This window comes from Acomys minous, assembly GCF_964271855.1.
Source record: "Acomys minous genome assembly, chromosome: 17".
NCBI lineage: Eukaryota > Metazoa > Chordata > Mammalia > Rodentia > Muridae > Acomys > Acomys minous.
The window spans coordinates 56835266-56853372 of NC_140500.1; positions in this window are offsets into that span (position 1 = coordinate 56835266).

An 18107-nucleotide genomic window follows, 5' to 3' on the forward strand; every position below is an offset into this window, starting at 1 on the left:
AGGAATAATGTTTTAGGGGTGAAGAACATGTAGTTTGGGGGTCACCAAATGGTTGTCACTGATGCTTGGGGCATTGTGGAGAATAGAAGACATATCAGAAAACTGGTGAAATTACTATGATTTTCAGAAGAAAAAAAAGACAAAGACAGAAAACTATGATTGTCTCTAACCTCAGCCCTCTGAGCAAGACTAGAGTGGGCAAAGTAAAATGACCCAAGTGAAATCCCTGAGAAGTGAGGGTTCGTGTTTCTCCTCTCTTCCTTGATTAGGTCACCAACACAGGAGTGTGTGTGTGTGTGTGTGTGTGTGTCTGTGTGTGTGTGTCTGTGTGCCTGTGTGTGTGTCTCTGTGTGTGTCTGTGTCTGTGTGTGTGCCTGTGTGTCTGTGTGTGTGTGTCTGTGCCTGTGTGTGTGTCTGTGTCTGTGTGTGTGTGTCTGTGTGTGTGTGTGTCTGTGTCTGTGTGTGTGTGTGTCTGTGTCTGTGTGTGTGTGTGTCTGTGTCTGTGTGTCTGTGTGTGTGTCTGTGTGTGTGTGTCTGTGTGTCTGTGTGTGATCCAGACCATTGCCATCAATCAGTTCATGACACTCTTTAAGGCAAGACTGAGAAATGCGAGCTAGATACTGGTGCTCTGGATGAAGTCGCGATCAGCCAAGTAAGCTGTCAAGTGCTGTCAGGACGTCTCCGTTGTTGCAGCCCAGGACTCCAGCCTTCACCAGACCCTCAAAAAATGCCTAGAAAAGAAACATGGAGGTGTTCTCATCTGATATTCAGGCTGCTGAAGTTGGAGGCAAGATGAATATAAAGGGCAGCGGTTGGGGCAGTGTCTCAGCAGTTAAGCACGCTTCCTGTTCTTGCACAGGACCTGGGGCTGGATCCCAGCACTTCCTTGATGGGTCACAACCACCCATGACTCTGCTTCTAGGGCGTCTGATGCCCTCTTCTGATCTATCAGATGGAAGTGGTGCATCTGTGTACATGCATGCAAAACCCTCATACACATAAAGTAAAAATGTAAAAGTCAGAGGGTTGATTTCAAAGGGATGAGGGTTAAAAGGAACGGCTGGGAGAACTATAATGCTCAAGCAAGGACGGGCCGTATCTGTTTTGGTAGGAGCCAAATGCCAGCATTTGGCTGGAGTCTGGCTGTCCCCAGGCTCACATCAACAACAGCCAACCCCCTTAGACTCAGGCTGTTTGCAGTGCTATGGTAGTATTTGCCAGTGGGCGAGGTGGGGCTCGTTACACCTTGTCAATTTCTTTTTTTTTTTTTTTCTTTTCTTTTCTGAGACAGGGTTTCTCTGTGTAGCCTTGGCTGTCCTGGATTCACTTTGTAGACCAGGCTGGCCTCAAATTCACAGCGATCTACCTGCCTCTGCCTCCCGAGTGCTGGGATTAAAGGCGTGCGCCACCACGCCCAGCTACTTTGTCGATTTCTGTGGTGTAAATATTCCCACCATAGCCAAGGTGACCGACATGAAAGAAGGGGTTGGAAGAGACGAGTAGAAGTATTCTTCGATATTTCCTGTGTACAAATATAACAATGTAGCTGGGCATGGTGGCGCACGCCTTTAATCCCAGCACTCGGGAGGCAGAGGCAGGCGGATCGCTGTGAGTTCGAGGCCAGCCTGGTCTACAAAGTGAGTCCAGGATGGCCAAGGCTACACAGAGAAACCCTGTCTCGAAAAATCAAAACAAAAACAAAAACAAAAAAACAAAAAAACAAAATATAACAATGTAAATAACCACAAGAGAAAAGACGATAAAATACGTTAAAATTATTAGGTATTAGGATGGAATGAGTTTTAAGTTTTACTTTCTTTTAAATGGTATCTAATTGTAGAAATGCAACATTTCTCAGTTTTTATTAGTGTGTGTGTGTGGGCATGTGAATGCCACAGCATGCCTTTATGTGGGTTCCAGGAATCAAACCCAGTTTCCCAGGCTTGCATAGCAGGCGTTTTTATCCTCTGAAGTAACCTTGATGTCCCAAAATGTAGGATTTGGATTTTGGTCCCGCCCCTCCCCATGCCCGTGTGTGTGTGTGTGTGTGTGTGTGTGTGTGTGTGTGTGTGTGTGTACGATATGCATGTCACTTGTGTGCAGTGCCTAAGAAGACACGAAGAGGGCACCACAGGATGGAGTTACATGTGGCTGTAGGCAACAGGACTAGGTAAGGGAACTTTTCACGTCCTCTGGAAGAGCAGGCACGCTTAACCACTGAGCCATCTCTCCAGCCTGAGGTTTTGTAATTTAACTGTGTACATGTGTAGAGGCGGGAGATCCAACCCAGGGCCTTGTACACACTAGGCAAGCATGTTCCTCTTTGACCTACACTTCACCCTACACTCTGAAAAATTTTCAAAATGTGTTCGTTGGCTCTTACAAGCTTATGTGTACAGGTTCCTACCGTGGTAAGGAAGAAAAGTGGTAATAGGTACAAGGAAAGTTTTGCTGTTCTCTGTAGCTGTAAGCAAGCCACACCCAGACTGAATCATTTTATGCCAAAGCATGAGACTCATAGTAAAACGGTTCTGAGATCGGATTGGACAGCAAGGAGCATAAGGTCCCAAAGTCATGAGTGTGAGGAACCAGGGACAGAATCAGAGCTTTTACGGCTAAAGCTGAGGTCCTGCATGTGGAGGAAGCCAAGGAGGTACAGGTGAACACTGACTCTCAGCCATGGTGAGACTGTGGTGAGGGAAGGGAACCGGGGAAACAGACTGGTACTCAGTGTTGCTGAGGCACACCAACATAGAGACATGTCCAGACATGACTAAGCTTTACTGCCTGACATCACTGTGGCCATTTTGTTTTAAGTCTCCATTTTGATCATAAGGTGAAACTCAGCTCAAGCTCTCAGGCTCTGCCTGCCTGGGACCTTAAACAGCCTTTTATTCATAAAGGCTACTTGTTGAATGTTCTGCTTGAATTAATGATATATGTTCGACCTAGACAAGCCCACAATATCCTGCTGTGTTCCTCTCTCCCAGAGCAGTGGGGAGCTGGACAGTCGCCAAGCTCCCGTGCCCTCCATCCTAGCCAAAATGCTTTGTTTAGCTGGTCAAAATGATGCAGTGCTGCCCTCCCCTTGCTTCCTGCACCTACTTACCTGGTTGTTACCTGGCTATGGCTTTTCTTATGAAAGGCCTGCCTTAGAAGCAGACTTGGGTCACAGTTTGGTTCTCGTGGCCACTCTGTGTCCCTGACCAGTCAGTCTTTGTTCAGCATTCAGTAAACTTTCATCATTCTGAGTCTGGTGTCGGAGCGGTCAATGCGGGCTATTCTCCAACCCCAACAGTGTGAGAAGGCGACTCCTTACAGGAAGAAGTGGCCGGAGGGTCACCTTGAGTTGAAGAGCAGCCTGGACTATATCATAAGTCATGAGTTTCAGACCAGCTTGAGCTCCTTTTCCTTTTGAGATGTATTTCTTTTTACTTTCTCTGTGTGGATGTTTTGCCTGTATGTAACTCTATGTACCCTTGGAAGCCAGAAGAGGGCATCAGATGCCCAGGAACTGCAGTTACAGACAATTGTGAACCAACACACTGCAGGGATGCTGAGAACTGAATCCAGGTTCTCCACGAAGCCGAAGCCGCCTCCGCTGCTCCTAACTGGTGAGTCTTCTCTCCAGCCCCTAGTTATTTCTCTCTCTCTCTCTCTCTTTTTTTTTAACATTTTATAAATATTATTGTAAAAAATTGCAAATAAAAAAACATCACACTGAAACTAAGCAGGCCCCAATTCTACACATCTTAGTGAACGTCCACACATTAAGAATAGCCATTCTGAAACTTCACACTGAATTTTACGCTTTCATCACCGTAGAATATATTTTATGCACTTATCCATAGAGAGGATGAATTCCAGAGTGAGAGAGAGAGAGGTAGTGAGAGAGAGAGTTAGGGGGGAGAGGGAAGGAGGGAGGGAGAGGGAGGCCCAGGGGTCTGTAGTGGCAAGGTCCTTTTGCTGCACTGCAGCCACAAAAGTGAGCCCCCAGGACCCAGGCCTCTCTCATTAGGCCTCACCTCCCACCTCTGCTACACTGGAATGTTTTCAATATAGACTTTTTTTTTTAAAGACAATGAGAGAGTTTTTGTATATAAATGTTTGGTGGCAGTTAAAATGGGGTTTTTTGGGGCCCCCGGGTCCCTATAATGACACGGAGACCTTTTATTAATTATGAAAATTTGGCCTTAGCTTAGGTCTGTTCCCAACCAGCTCTTATCTTGAAGTAACCCCTTTATATTAACCCTTGCTCTGCTGCACGGCTTGTTACTTTGCAGTCTCTTAGTCTCTCAGTCCAGGGATGCTGTTTCTTCCTCCATGTCTGGCAACTTCTCCTGCCTCACATTATTTTCCAGAGTTCCTACCTCTACCCTGAAGTCCCATCTTCCTGTCCCGCCTTTGCTGTTATAGGCTGGTCAGCTCTTTATTAAAGATGGGGGAAATGTATGTTTACAAGACACTGAGACAGGGCATGCTGAACAATACCAGGGCCCTGGTCTGTACTCAGCTCTCTCTGGATACAGAAATCAGCATTTGAATACACAAAGACAACCTCTACAGGTGCACAAAAAAAGATCACCTCAACGGTTGTGTGCCAGGCTAGCTCCGAACTCCCTTGTTTTCCCTAGGGACTTTATATGCGATGGGTCTGGCCACTTGTCAGTCTCCCCATTGTGGGTTTCCTTTCACTGAGGTATCTTAGTGTACTCATCTCTTCTGTCTCTGGTGTTTCCTACCCTAACATTCATGTTTGGAATGCAGTGCTTCCCAGGTGGTGGTGTGCACCCTTTGCCTGGAAACTCACACTGTTCTCAAGGTGACCTCAGTGGTAGCAGTCATCTGCATCTTATTAACTCATTAGGGCTTTCAAATGATGGCTTCTTCACTCATTGTCTGGAATACCCCTATAAAGGGGTGGCGGGGGGCACGCCTGACTCTCCTTTTTCTAGTTTTGCTGCTAGTGTTTGTTGAGGCAGGGTCTCACTACATAGCTCTGACTGTCCTACAACTCATGGACTGGTCTGGGTTTGAACTCACAGAAATCCTCCCGTCTAGGCCTCTCAAGTGCCAGCAATAAAGGTGGCACATGCCTTTAATCCCAGCATTCTGGAGTCAGAGGCAGGTGGATCTCTGTGAGTTCAAGGCCAACCTGGTCTACAAAAAGAGTTCCAAGACAGACAGTGCTACACAGAGAAACCGTGTCTCCAAAAGCAAAACAAACAAACAAACAAACAAAAGATGTACACAACCACACCAGGCTTGTGTGGTAGGATCAGGTAGTCCTCCAGCTCACAGCAATCCCCCTGCCCTGCCTTCCCCATTCGGGGGTTACAGGTGTGTGCTGCTAACCTGGGCTCTCGTTACATGCCTTGTTCCTGTTCCTCCAACTCCCCTGCATCTTCTTAGAAAACATGTGGTTCAAGTGACATCTTCAAACAGAGTGACAAGGTGCTCCGAGCCATCTCCACCCGTCACACATGTCTCCCTTATCATACGTCCACATTTTCAAAGATACCAACATAATTTTCTATTTATTTTACAATAAACTGGCAACTGTCTTAGAAAAATTGCTCAAGGGATGGAGTGTATCTCAGTGTTTGCCTGGCATGCATGCCTGTGGCCCTGGGCTCCATATCCAGCACAAATAAAGAAAGCAGTGGGGCAGAATAAGTGTTCGAACACTACCAAACTGATAGAATTACTAAAATCCAGTTACAGGTGTATTATAAAAGTGACATTAAATTAACATCACTTAAAGTAGTTCCTTCGTGTGTGGGTCATTCCCTCCAGCTCCAGATATATGTTTCAGGACTTTTGTTTCATTTTTAATATTGTTTTCTGATTTCTTTTTTTTTTTTAAAGAACCCTTTAATTTTATAATCACATAAAATGTTTACAAGATCGAAAGTTAACTTAGCTGGGCTTGGTGGTGAATGCCTGTCACTTCAGCATAGGAGCCTCCTGCAGGAAGATCCTGACTTCTCAGGCCAGCCTGGACCACACAGTGAGACCTTACTTCAGAGGGGAGAATTCCAAAGGTAAACCTCTGAACAGCTTCAGATGAGTGGGGCATCTGACTGCTTAATCCAGGCTGACCTGGAACTTGCTATGTGCACAGAAGGATGCCTTTGAACTCCCGATCTGTCTGCCTGCCTCCAGCTCTCGAGTCCTGGATTACAGGCATGCATTACCACATCTAGTTTATGCAGTCCTGGGGAACAAATCCCCTGGAGGCACTGGACCCTATCTGAGATTTCAGCCACCCCTCCAAGAACCTCCCAGCTAACCAAGTGTAATTTTGCCCTAATTGCACATGGCCTTGTGGTCTCAGAGGCACCAGGTATGGAAAATGTGGAAGGTTAATGAAGAACGGACTCATCTTCGCAGCTTTGGGAAGTTGTTCTCCACGCTGACCGAGACTTGGTGGTGCAGATGCTCTGGGCTCACCCAGGCTCCTGTAAGTAAACTCTCACTCATGTTCTGTAAGTACAACCAATACAATCATTGGTGCTCAAAGCTGGGCTTTGGTGGGAACAGGCTTTGGTCTGTGGTTGGTGTCCTATTTTTGAACAGGTGTGTATGTCTGCCCCCAGAAAAAGCTCACACAGCAGTTACCTCGTGTTAAACCAGCTCTTCTCTACACTTTCAGCCATCCTTGCTCATGCTAGATAAACCTCTGAGGACAGCACATCCCACAGTGTCCCCAGTCCCCCTGGGGACCATGGGCACGCCCCTCCTTCAGAGCCTTTGTAATGCTCCGCAGAAGCTCAGGAAAGCAGTGGACCAAGGTTCTGGAAAAGCGCCTCTTCGTGTGTCCTGAGGGCTTCAGAAGGGAGGGCTGGCGGGAAGAAGGGGATGGAGGGGACTGAGGAGACTCTGGAAGGGATGGAGAAGGAACTGGGGCTCATCAGAGGTGTGAGAAGGGGGGCAGAGTTTTGGAGCAAGCAGCACCACGCATGCATGCCAGATGGAAGGGGAGAGGTTCTGTGGAGACACACAGCACGCACGGCTCAGGCCTTAGTGACGCTGGGAGACGCAGCACCTGCCTGCATCTCCCCTGTGCTGCTGCTTACATCCTTGGTGACAGGGGAGGAAGGAAATGAAGCCAGAACAAACAGCTGACTAAGTTGTTCCATCAGCACCTGGGAGACCAGCGTCGGGGATGGGCCCTGACCCAGCTGGGCTTGTACTCAATGAAGGGCAGCAATGGCAAGTAAACAGTTCAGGCCAGTGAGGCTATGGACTCCTAGAGATTTCTTCCTTTTTTATTCCCTCTCTTCCTTCCTTCTCTGACCTTCCTTTCTCCCTCCCTTCTTCCTTCCTACCTTCTCTTCCTCCCTTCCTTCCTCCCTCCCTCTTTTCCCTCCTTCCTCTTGTCCTTCCTCCTTCCTTTCTTCCTCCTTGCCTTCTTTTTTCCTCTTGTTTTTGGCCTCAAAACTCACAACAATCCTCCTGCCTCCACCTCCACAGTTCTGAGAGGTATAACACCGTACCTGGCATGCCCTTTTTAAAATGAAGGATTTCAGGGCCGGGGTGTAGAGCATTGATTGCACACATAGCTACATTCACAAAGCCCTAGATTCATTCTTTGTGGCAGGGCCTCACTCTAGCTCTTGCTAAACTCACAATGTAGACTAGGTTGTCCTTGAACTCACAGAGGTCCTTCTGCCTCCGCCTTGCAGATGTGCACCACAATGAAAATAAAGCTCCAAATTCTATTCCCAAGATAGCATAAACCAGGAGTGGTGGCATATACCTCAACCCTAACACTCAGAACGTAGAGGTCGTAGGGTCCACAGTTCAACTGGATGGGCTGGAGAGATGGCCTAGTGCTTAAGAACACTTGCTGCTCTTGCAGAGGACCTGGGTTAGGTTCCCAGCACCTCCATGGTGTTCACAAGCATCTGTAACGTGAGTTCCAGAGGATCGGGTGCTCCAGGCACACATTTCATATACACACATACATGGAGGCAAAACATTCATGCACACAAATACATCTTTTTTTTTTTTAAGTTCAAAGGGAATACTCAGCTACATAACCAGTTCAAGAGCAGCCTGGACTACATCAGATCCTGTTGTAAGAGAAAAAGCAAAACTCTGAATTTGCTGATGGCAACAGTTAGGCCTGAAACCCAGCAGCAGCAGCCTCTTGAGGCTGAGCTGTGAAGCTAGCCCTGCCAGGGACTGCTCATCTCACTCATCGCCCTGCCTCGCGTGGCTTGCAGAAACCAAGTCACCCATGTGTAACTTAAGCAGCCCGCCTTCCCAGACACCCACTTCTAGGAGACTCTCTACCCACTGCTATGATCTGATGATGTTTGGGGCTCCAAAACATCCTCAGGTGGAAAGCTAATCCCTAATGCCAAGTGTGAGGTTGCAGGCCTTTAGGATGTAATCAGGAGCCAAAGTGTAGCGGCCAGTGAGGTCAGCAGACCAGTGTGCCCTTATCAAACAGACGGGGGGTGGGGGGTGGGGGGGGGTGGGGGGGGAGAGGAGGGCAGGGGGCACTGCGCCCCAGCCAGTACTTGGAGCCACAGAAGGCCCCTAGAAAGCAAAGTGGGTCCTCAGCACTCACCACACATGCAGTGTGTCCACCCATGCCTTGATCGTGGGCAAAACTGTGGACAGTAAATATCTGAGTTTACAGCCTTGATCTCTCTGCCAGAGCAGCTGAAGAAACCAAGCTCCCGCCTGTCTGGGTGAGCTTGACTTCGTTCTAAGATGGATGTAAGCACACATCAAATTTCAGGGAACATATGGACTGCAAGCACCCAGGCACATCTCAGCTCTTCCCATCCTCACATCAAGAGCCACATGTCTCCCGGTCACAGGGAGAATTCAGACTGAAAGGCGGCTGCGCGGCCAGGGGGTGGTACCATTGAGTGTCCTGGAGTTAAATACCCCTATTCATTTGGCGCTGAGGCAGCATTCCTCAGCAGCTGAGCTGATTTCTCTCAGAAGTGAAAAACAAACTCAGGTGGAAAATCTGGGCAAGCAACGTGATTTGCTATTTTTGGAGATGGGGGAGAAAAAGGAAGTCATTGAAATCGTGTTATGACAGTAGAGCGTGAGTGTGGAAGTCCAGTGAAGATGCTCTTCCTGAGGGGGGGACTAGATGCAAGCTACATAGGGAAGAAAGACCACCCTGGGAGGGCTGACGCCCCGCCCCCACTCCCAGAGAGGCCGTGAGCCTTAGGGGGACTTGTCCAAGCCCAGCCAACACAGGGACAGGAAAGGGTGTAAATTGGGAGTGAACAGAAGGGTCCTTTGGAAGAGGCCAGCACCAGCTGCGAGAATGACAGGCATCTTGTCACCAAGTCACCACTCCCTCTGTGGTATGAGGCTGGTCATCTCCATTGCTGGTGTCCTCCCCCACTGCTTCTAAGCGGAGCTGTCTTGAGGTGATTTTTATATAACAACCCACCCACACCACTGCGGTGCTGGAGTGAGGCCCAGGGCTGTACTGCTGAGCTGAGCCCCTAGCCCCTCTGCGTTCTATCTTCACTGTGCATATTTGCTATGCATTTAGCTTTTGCCTTTGTATATGTAGTTTTCTCTCTTTTTAATTTTATTTTATGTGCATTGGTGTTAGCGTGTCAGAGCCATTGGATCTAGAGTTACAGACAGTTATGAGCTGCCATGTGGGTCTGGGAATTGAACCTGGGTCCTCTAGAAGAAGAGCCAATGCTCATAACCACTGAGCCATCTCTCCAGTCCCATATACATAGTTTTTTTTCTTTTTTTTAAATTTTAATTTATGTGCATTGGTGTGAGGGTGTCAGATCTTGGAGTTACAGACAGTTATGAGCTGCCATGTGGGTGCTGGGCATTGAACCCGGGTCCTTTGGAAGAGCAGGCAGTGCTCTTAACCACCAAGCCATCTCTCCAGCCCCATATGCAGTTTTCTTATGGCTATTTGGTTTTCTACACTATTGTTGAAAATCAGCAGGATAAATGTATATAAGCAAAATGCATGGAAAGTAGAGAGACGATCCGGGGTCACCTCACCAAGCTTGAAGGAGATACAGGCATCCCCATTTTATTCGTAGTCCAGTGTGTACCTTTTTCTTTTTTACTGTTTATCTTTGAGAGTGTCTAGGGTAGACTGGCACTCAGTATGTGACCCAGGACACTCAATGGCACAACCCTGAGTGTGCCACCACTCCCCCCTGTTGGACGTCTTTCTTCTTCCCCCTCGTCCTCTCTCTCTCCCGGGCTATGCTTAATTTGTTATTTTCTGCTAGTACTTGGTGAGTATTGGAAAGGATTCTCATGTAGCCCAGGCTAGCCTCAAGCTCCCTGTGCAATTGGCAATGACCTTGAACTCTTTGTCCTCTAGCCTCTACCTCCCAAGAACTAGACGACAGGCATGTATCCTTCCAGCAGGATCTCCTTTGCGTTCATGTCTGCTTTTTATTTATTATTATTTATTTATGTATTTTGGTTTTTTGTTTGTTTGTTTGTTTGTTTTTTTTGAGACAGGGATTCTCTGGGTAGCCTTGGCTGTCCTGGACTCATTCTGTAGAGCCGGCTGGCCTTGAGCTCACAGAGATCTGCCTGCCTCTGCCTCCCATGTGCTGGGATTAAAGGTGCAGCCACCACGCCCGGCTATATTTAAAATTTTTATCTGTTATTAGTGTGAGTGTGACCTTTGTGTTGGGACATACATGGAGGTCAGAGGACAGCTTTGTAGAGTCCGTTCTTGCCCTTCCATCTTTGTGTGGGTTCCTAGGGTTGAACTCACGACTCTAGGCTTGTGCTGCAAGCAACTTTATCTGCTGGCATCTTACCTACCCTTTGATTTTTCATTTTAAGTGCAAACTCCACAGGTCACATTTAGTTTTCTAAGTCTGACTCCCTTTGTGACTGACTATTACTCCATTGTGTATATATGTCACATGTTCTCTGTCCAGCATCCATTGCTGGGCACTGGCTGCTTCCACACCTTGGCCATTGTGAACAGTGCAGCTACAGCCAAGGGTGGAGAGCTCCTTTGGGTTGTGCCTACGTGGAAGCCTTCAGGTGTGGACCCAGAGGCGGGAGAAGGAGATTGTCACATTTCCATTTACTACGTTTCAGAGAACAGACCCTGGTTGGATGTTGAATACCAGACTTTTAAATAGTTATCTATTAGGTCCTGAATAATGGCCCAGATGTGTCCTGTGTCCGCTGGTCACTCATCAACACTCGGACACCATGTAGTATGTCTTTGGTAACAAAGGGCCAGATGCAAAGACACCTCTGAAATGGCCAGTTATCACCCCAGGCCCTGCTGCAGGAATCCCCTTTGCCCTTTGTGTGTGCTGTGTGCTTACTTTCTTTATGGCTCTTAACTCCTTGTTTGTCACCCAGCCCAGTGGTAATTGTATTCTCTCACTAGTCTTCAGGGGCCCTCAAGAATTACTTCAGAATAAGAAATGAAAATGGAGAAAGACAATTTGTTATGAGGTAAATCTATGTGGGTCTAAAATGCACCTACAAACTTAACATTCAAAATCTCCTTTTTGTTCAGACTCTGTTCTTGCCTCCGGTAGCACTTCCTGTCCCTTTCTCTTTGGCCTTGGTTTAAAGCAGCAGCATTCTTGCTTTCTCCTGTGCTGCCCCTTGACCTGAGCCAGCGTTCTCTGTCACTTCCCATCCACAGAGGCACACACTCTCCTCTCGTGGAGTAAGGCCATGCCTGCCTCAGTAAGATGATCTTCTCAGGTCACTGAGCTTGGAACCGGGCCTCTGACATATTTGAGTGCATACCTTCAAAGCAGCTCCCCAGAAAGGGACAAAGCAACCTTGAGATTAGCACTTCAGGTTTCTGAAAACCTGCCGAAGGGCAGGGCAGGACTGGAAGCATGGTTCAAAGCTTTGGGGTGGTCTGTTATATAATTAACCAACTTTACTATTAAACAGCATTAAAAAACCACAGCAATGCTGGGCATGGTAGCACACACCTTTAACCCCAGCACGCTGATGCAGAGGCAGTCAAATTCCTAAGTCTGAAGCAAGTCTGTATGTATGTATATACATATATACAGAGCAAGTTCCAGGACAGTCAGGGCTACACAGGGAAGCCCTGTCCTGGAAAAAAAAGAAAGCAAGGAAGAAGGAAAGGAAAGGAAAGGAAAGGAAAGGAAAGGAAAGAAAAGGAAAGGAAAGGAAAAGAAAAACAGGTCTTCACATATCCCAGGCTGTCCCAAATTGCTGGGAAGATGACAGTGATCTGCTGGTCACCCTGCCTCTACTTCACTAATGCTAGGATTATAGGTGTGTGCCTCCAGCTCCTGTTTATGAGGCGCTGAGGATTGACTCAGGACCTCCTGCTTGCTACACAAGCATCTTCCCAGTTGACCTACATCCCCAGCCCTTTTCTGTGTTCTGTTTTGTTGAAACAGGGCCTCATGATGAGGATCTGGCTGCTGTGGAGACCCACCTGCCTCTGTCTCCCATGTGCAGGGATTGTAGGTGCCGTTGGCTTCTTTGTGACATTTCCCCCTAAAACACATTTCTTGAACATCTTGAAAAGCATATATAATTTAAGCACCAGCTGTAATCTTACCTGGCAGATGGTGTTACTGTCATATTCAGAGCATATACGCAAGCATGTCACATTTTTATTGGTATCTTATTACTCTTTATTTTCTGCTTGACATTTTACCAAGGTCAGGTTTTACTGACTTTACTCATTAATATCATTAAATTAGTAAATAAATATCATTAAATAAATAATATCAAATCATTGAAGTACCCCATCAAGCCATAAACATGTGAGTACTGCTTTAAAGATTTAAATTTAATTACGGGTATGTATATGTAGGTCTGTGTATGTGCAAGTGCAGCTCCCTTGTAGTCTAGAAGAAGAGGTGGGGACCCTCTGGGGCTGGAGTTGCAGGTGGTTATGACCCATCCATTGTGGGTGCTGGGCACTGAACTCAGGACCCCTGCGAGAGCAGTAAGGGCTTGTAGCTGTTGAGCCATCTCCTCTGGCTGAGCCATCTCCTCTGGCTGAGCCATCTTCTCTGGCTGAGCCATCTCCTCTGGCGGCAGCCATCAGGATTCGTGGCTGCCGTGGTGGCCACAAATGCCCATTTCCTAAGGGTGCAACTTACGGCAAGCCTGTCCACCATAGTGTTAACCAGCTAAACTTTTCAGGAAGCCTTCAGGCTGTTGCCATGGAGAGAGCTGGATGCCATTGTGGGGCTTGGAGAGTCCTGACTTCTTATTGGGTTGGTGAAGATTCCACATATAAATTTTTTGAGGTTATCCTCATTGATCCATCCCATAAAGCTATCAGAAGAAATCCTGACCCCTAGTGGATCACCAAACCAGTCCACAGACAGAGAGAGATGCGAGGGCTGACATCTGCTGGCCGTGGCCTTGGGAAAGGCGACCACACTATCGGTGGCTCTCGCCGTGCAGCCTGGAGAAGGCATGATACTCTCCAGCTCCACCATTACCGCGAATACATGCAATGGTTGTAAAATTCATGCCCAATAAACAATTTAGGACAGTCAAAAAATAGGTCGTAACTTATTTAGAACATAATTATTATAAGTAGAAATTATGTGGAGATCCACATGCATGTATGAAGACTACATGCAGAGGTCCTGCAAATCAATCATAAAATTGGTAAACAACACAAACCAAACAAACAAGGTGTCAGGTGTGGTGGCACAAACTCCCAGTCCCAGCACTAGGAAGCCAGAGCAGGAGAGTCAGGAGTTCAAGGCCAGGCTGTGATACATAGTACATTTCTTTTTTCTTTTTCTTTTTTTTTTAGATTTATTTATTGTATTATCGGCAGAAGAGGGCATCAGATAACATTATAGATGGTTGTGAGCCACCATGTGGTTGCTGGGATTGAACTCAGGACCTCTGGAAGAGCAGGCGGTGCCCTTAACCACTGAGCCATTTCTCCAGCCTACATAGTACATTTCTATTTCGACAGCTCTCTAGCATGCTTTCTCCATAAAGCCTCCAAAAGGTGAGAGGATAGTTTGCCAGAGAAAATATACTTAGGTCAAATAGATACACAAAAACATACCCCATCAGTCACGTGGAACATTCACAGGCATAAGACATTGCTTCAGGCACTAGATGAGTTGGTTTTTCTCTTGTATTTTGATATTTATTTATTTTTTATTTATTTATTGAGATAAGGTCTCACTATGTAGCCAGGACTGGCCTGAAACTCACAGAGACCCACCCACCTTCCTCAGCTTCCCAAGAGCTGAGATTAAGTGTGTGCTCCACTAAGCCTGTCTTAGAATGGCATGTATGTATGTATGTATGCATGCATGCATGCATGTATTTAATGTGCTTGTGTGTGTGTGCCTGTTTATGTATGTGTGGAGGCCAGAAGTGAACCTCGGGTTTTGTTACTTAGATTCTGTCCATTGTGTTTTTTGAGTCAGAGTTCCTTACTGGGACCTGGAGTTCATCAATCAAGCTAAGATGGCCCGCTAGGGAGATGCCAGGCATCCTCCTGTCTCCCCCTCCCCGGCCCTGGCCATGCAACCCAGGCATGTCTCAAACTCACAGTGTTGCTGATGACCTCACATTCTTTTTTTTTTTTAATGGTTTTTTGAGACAGGGTTTCTCTGTGTAGCCTTGACTGTCCTGGACTCACTTTGTAGACCAGGCTGGCCTCGAACTCACAGTGATCTACCTGCCTCTGCTTCCTCAGTGCTGGGATTAAAGGTATGCGTCACCACGCCAGGCTTGATCTCACAGATTTCTGAGTGCAGGAATTAAAGGTATGCTTTGCCGAGGACACAGCCCATGGGTAACATAGCTTGCTAGTGTTTTATTGAGTTAAACTTTCCTGTTGTGCCAACAAGGAAAGCAACAGTATGTCCATCCAAAGACCTGATTACAAACAGTCACAGCATCATAGCACTTACAGCATCATAGTAACAAAAACCTGAGAACATCCTTAACGTTTATGAATTGGTGAACAAACAAGCCAGGCCTGTCTCTATGAGGAAGGACTGATCAGCAATAGAAACCAATGAGCTGCAGACACAGAAGCTACATCTCAACGGCTGCCGGACCCAAAGAGCACTTACTGTAAGATTCCATTGGTGTGATGGTTTACAGAAGGTTCAAGGTAGTGGGACAGCGACTCCCATGTACTAGGAGTGAGGCAAGGACTTGACTGCAAAGGATAAAAGGACACTCCAGCAGGAACCCATGCTCAGAGCTGAGGCATGTTCAGCTGGTGGGATGCCTTTCCAGAAGTCCCCGGACTCCATCTCTGGCACCACGTAAAACCTGCTATGCTGGCACATGCCTGTAACCGCGTGGCTCAGGAGGTAGAGGCTAGAGCTACGAGATGGCTCTAAGGGAAAGAGTGCTTACCCCAAGCCTGAATTCAATGCTGGACCCCACATGGTGGAAGAAGACAGCTGCAAGTTGTCCTCTGACCTCCACTCCTGTGGTGCACTAAGAAAAATAAAGTGTAATAAAACTGTAAGGGTGGGAGGACTAGAAATGCAAAGTTATCCTCCATTGCACAGCCTGCGCCACTCAAGATCTTGTCTCGAAAGAAGTGATGTTTTATGCCTCATACACATTTGTTGAAATGAAACCTGAGCATTTAAATGGGGTACTTTTTTTTTTTAAGTAGCTCTTTCTTTTCTTTTCTTTTTTTTTCTTTTACTAATTCATTGAATTTTATTTTATGTGCATTGGTGTGAGGGTGTCAGAGCCATTGGAACTGGAATTAGAGACAGTTGTTAGCTGCCTTGTGGTTGCTGGGAATTGAACCCAGGTCCTTTGGAAGAACAGACAGTGCTCTTAACTACTGAGCCATCTCTCCAGCCCCTACATGGGGCATTTTTAGACTATACATTAGACCTCTATAATTCTGAGGTTTTTAAATTTGATTTTTATTTTTTGAGCCACCGCCCTGAAGGAGAACTTGAGAACAGATTAGAAAATTCAGGAAGAGACACAGGGCTTGCCGGGTGTGGGGGATAGTGTTGGGAGCACAGCTTCTGTGTTAGGAGGTGGAGTTAATTAGCCAGGCAAACAGAGAGAAAAGAGACAGAAGAGGGGATAAGCAAGGCAGAAGGACAGAAAACTGAGAGGTGGAAGTTGTGACAGGTTTCATTTCTTTTTCTCTGTATTCTTTTGTCTTGCCCCTCGTTTGTTGGTTCGTTTGTTTATATTTTTTGGTTGGGGGGAAGTCATATACACTATGTGTGTTGGTTAATCCCATTTGTCAATTTGGTGAGAACAAGTCAGCTAGGAGAGGGCCCCTGGGTGGGTGTCTATGGGACATTATCCTGTTAGGTGAATAGAGGGGAGACCCTGGGACTGCATAAGGAGGAAGGAGCTGGGCACAGGCAGTCAGCACTCTTGCCTGCTGGCTGCCCCCATGGCTGTAGGCACACTGTGAGCCCAGCCTCTGCTCTGTGACTCCCTGCCATGGCAGTCTGGAGCTCTGAGCCAAAACAAACCCTTTTCACTTATTTTTGTCAGGTGTTTTAGCAATAGGAAAAGTAAGACACTGTGTGAAAATTCTGTGCTTCCCAAACTCCACTAATTTGATATCTCTCTCTCTCTCTCTCTCTCTCTCTCTCTCTCTCTCACGCGCGCACACACACACACAGAGAGAGAGAGAGAGAGAGAGAGAGAGAGAGAGAGGAAGTAGAAATTTAAGGTAAGAAAAAAAAAGAGAGCTTCTGGCAGGCTTCTAACTGGGAGCACACCACCATACAATTGACCTTCCCCACCCTCCAGGGAACAGGGAGAGCAGCAGAGGTGGGAGGAGTATTGGACCCCAGGTAGTCAGGCTTTGCAGGCTTGCTCTCAACTTCCACACTCTGTTGCAGCCTACATCCCTTTCTGAAATTCCTAAAATTTCCTGTATAAGTATTATTGTGAGCTTCAAAAGATAAAAGAAGGGAAGGAATGCAGAGGAGGCCCATCTTGTCTTTTCCATATATTTAATAAGTAGAACTGCACCCTGCGTTTTAGTGGGAATCATTTTCAGCATCACACAGTCTGGTCCTGTCCCTCATTCTCCACTGGGAAGAAGCCTTTCACAGAAGGGTGAGCCAAGGTCAAAGGTTGCTCATGCTCAGTGCTGAGTGCCAGGGGCATGACCCTAAACTCACTCTCCATGAGCCCACCCCCTAATGGTGTAAACACTCCTCCAGGGTGGATTTCAGGATCCCAAAGCCGGGGAGAAGTTTGTAAAATTCCTGAAAATGCAGCCTTCCTTTTCACCATCTGTTGTGTGCAGGCTGTGGCTACAGGACACCCACAGAACACAGCTACACGGGTCAGCTTCCCGCTGTTCTCAAACCTAGATTCCTGTCCTCGTTTTGGATTCTGATGAGGGAACATCGTGGGTTGCTTTTCTTTTTTCGTAGCTGTGACCAAATGCCTATGCTTGAGTGGATGACCTTGAACTCCTGATCCTCCTGCCTCCACCTCCAAAGTCTGGGGTTATAGGCAAAGGCCACTAAGCCAAATGTTTATTAGAACTATATTTTGGCTTCCAGTTTTAAGGTTGTATAGTCTAGCATGGCAGGAAGGCTTGGTGGCAGGAACTGAAGGCCATTGCTCACCGGGCATCTGAAAGTAGCGGGTGGGCAGGAGGTGGGACTGTGCTAACTACTTCCTCCAGCTAGGCTCCTCCTCCTAAGAGCCCACAACCTTCCAAAACAGCTCCACCAGCTGGGCCCAAGAGGTAGAACAAGGAAACCTAAGGGGGAAGAGGGACATCACTTGGAGGGGACCGGGTTAAATAAGCCTAACCAACTTCATGACGGGCTTCGTTTTCTCAGTGAGCCAGCCTAGGCTTAAGTTTCCATTTCTTAGAAATAGAGCCTTCATACGTGGTGGTGCACGCCTTTAATCCCAGCCCTCGGGAGGCAGAGGCAGGCGGAATGCTGTGAGTTCCAGGCCAGCCTGGTCTACAAAGCAAGTCCAGGACAGCCAAGGGTACACAGAGAAACCCTGTGTTGAAAAACTTGAGAGAGAGAGAGAGAGAGAGAGAGAGAGAGAGAGAGAGAGAGAGAGAGAGAGAGAGAGACGAAAAAAAAAAAGAAAAAGAGAGATAGAGGCTTCAGTTATAGGAAAAAAAAAAAAAAGAAAGA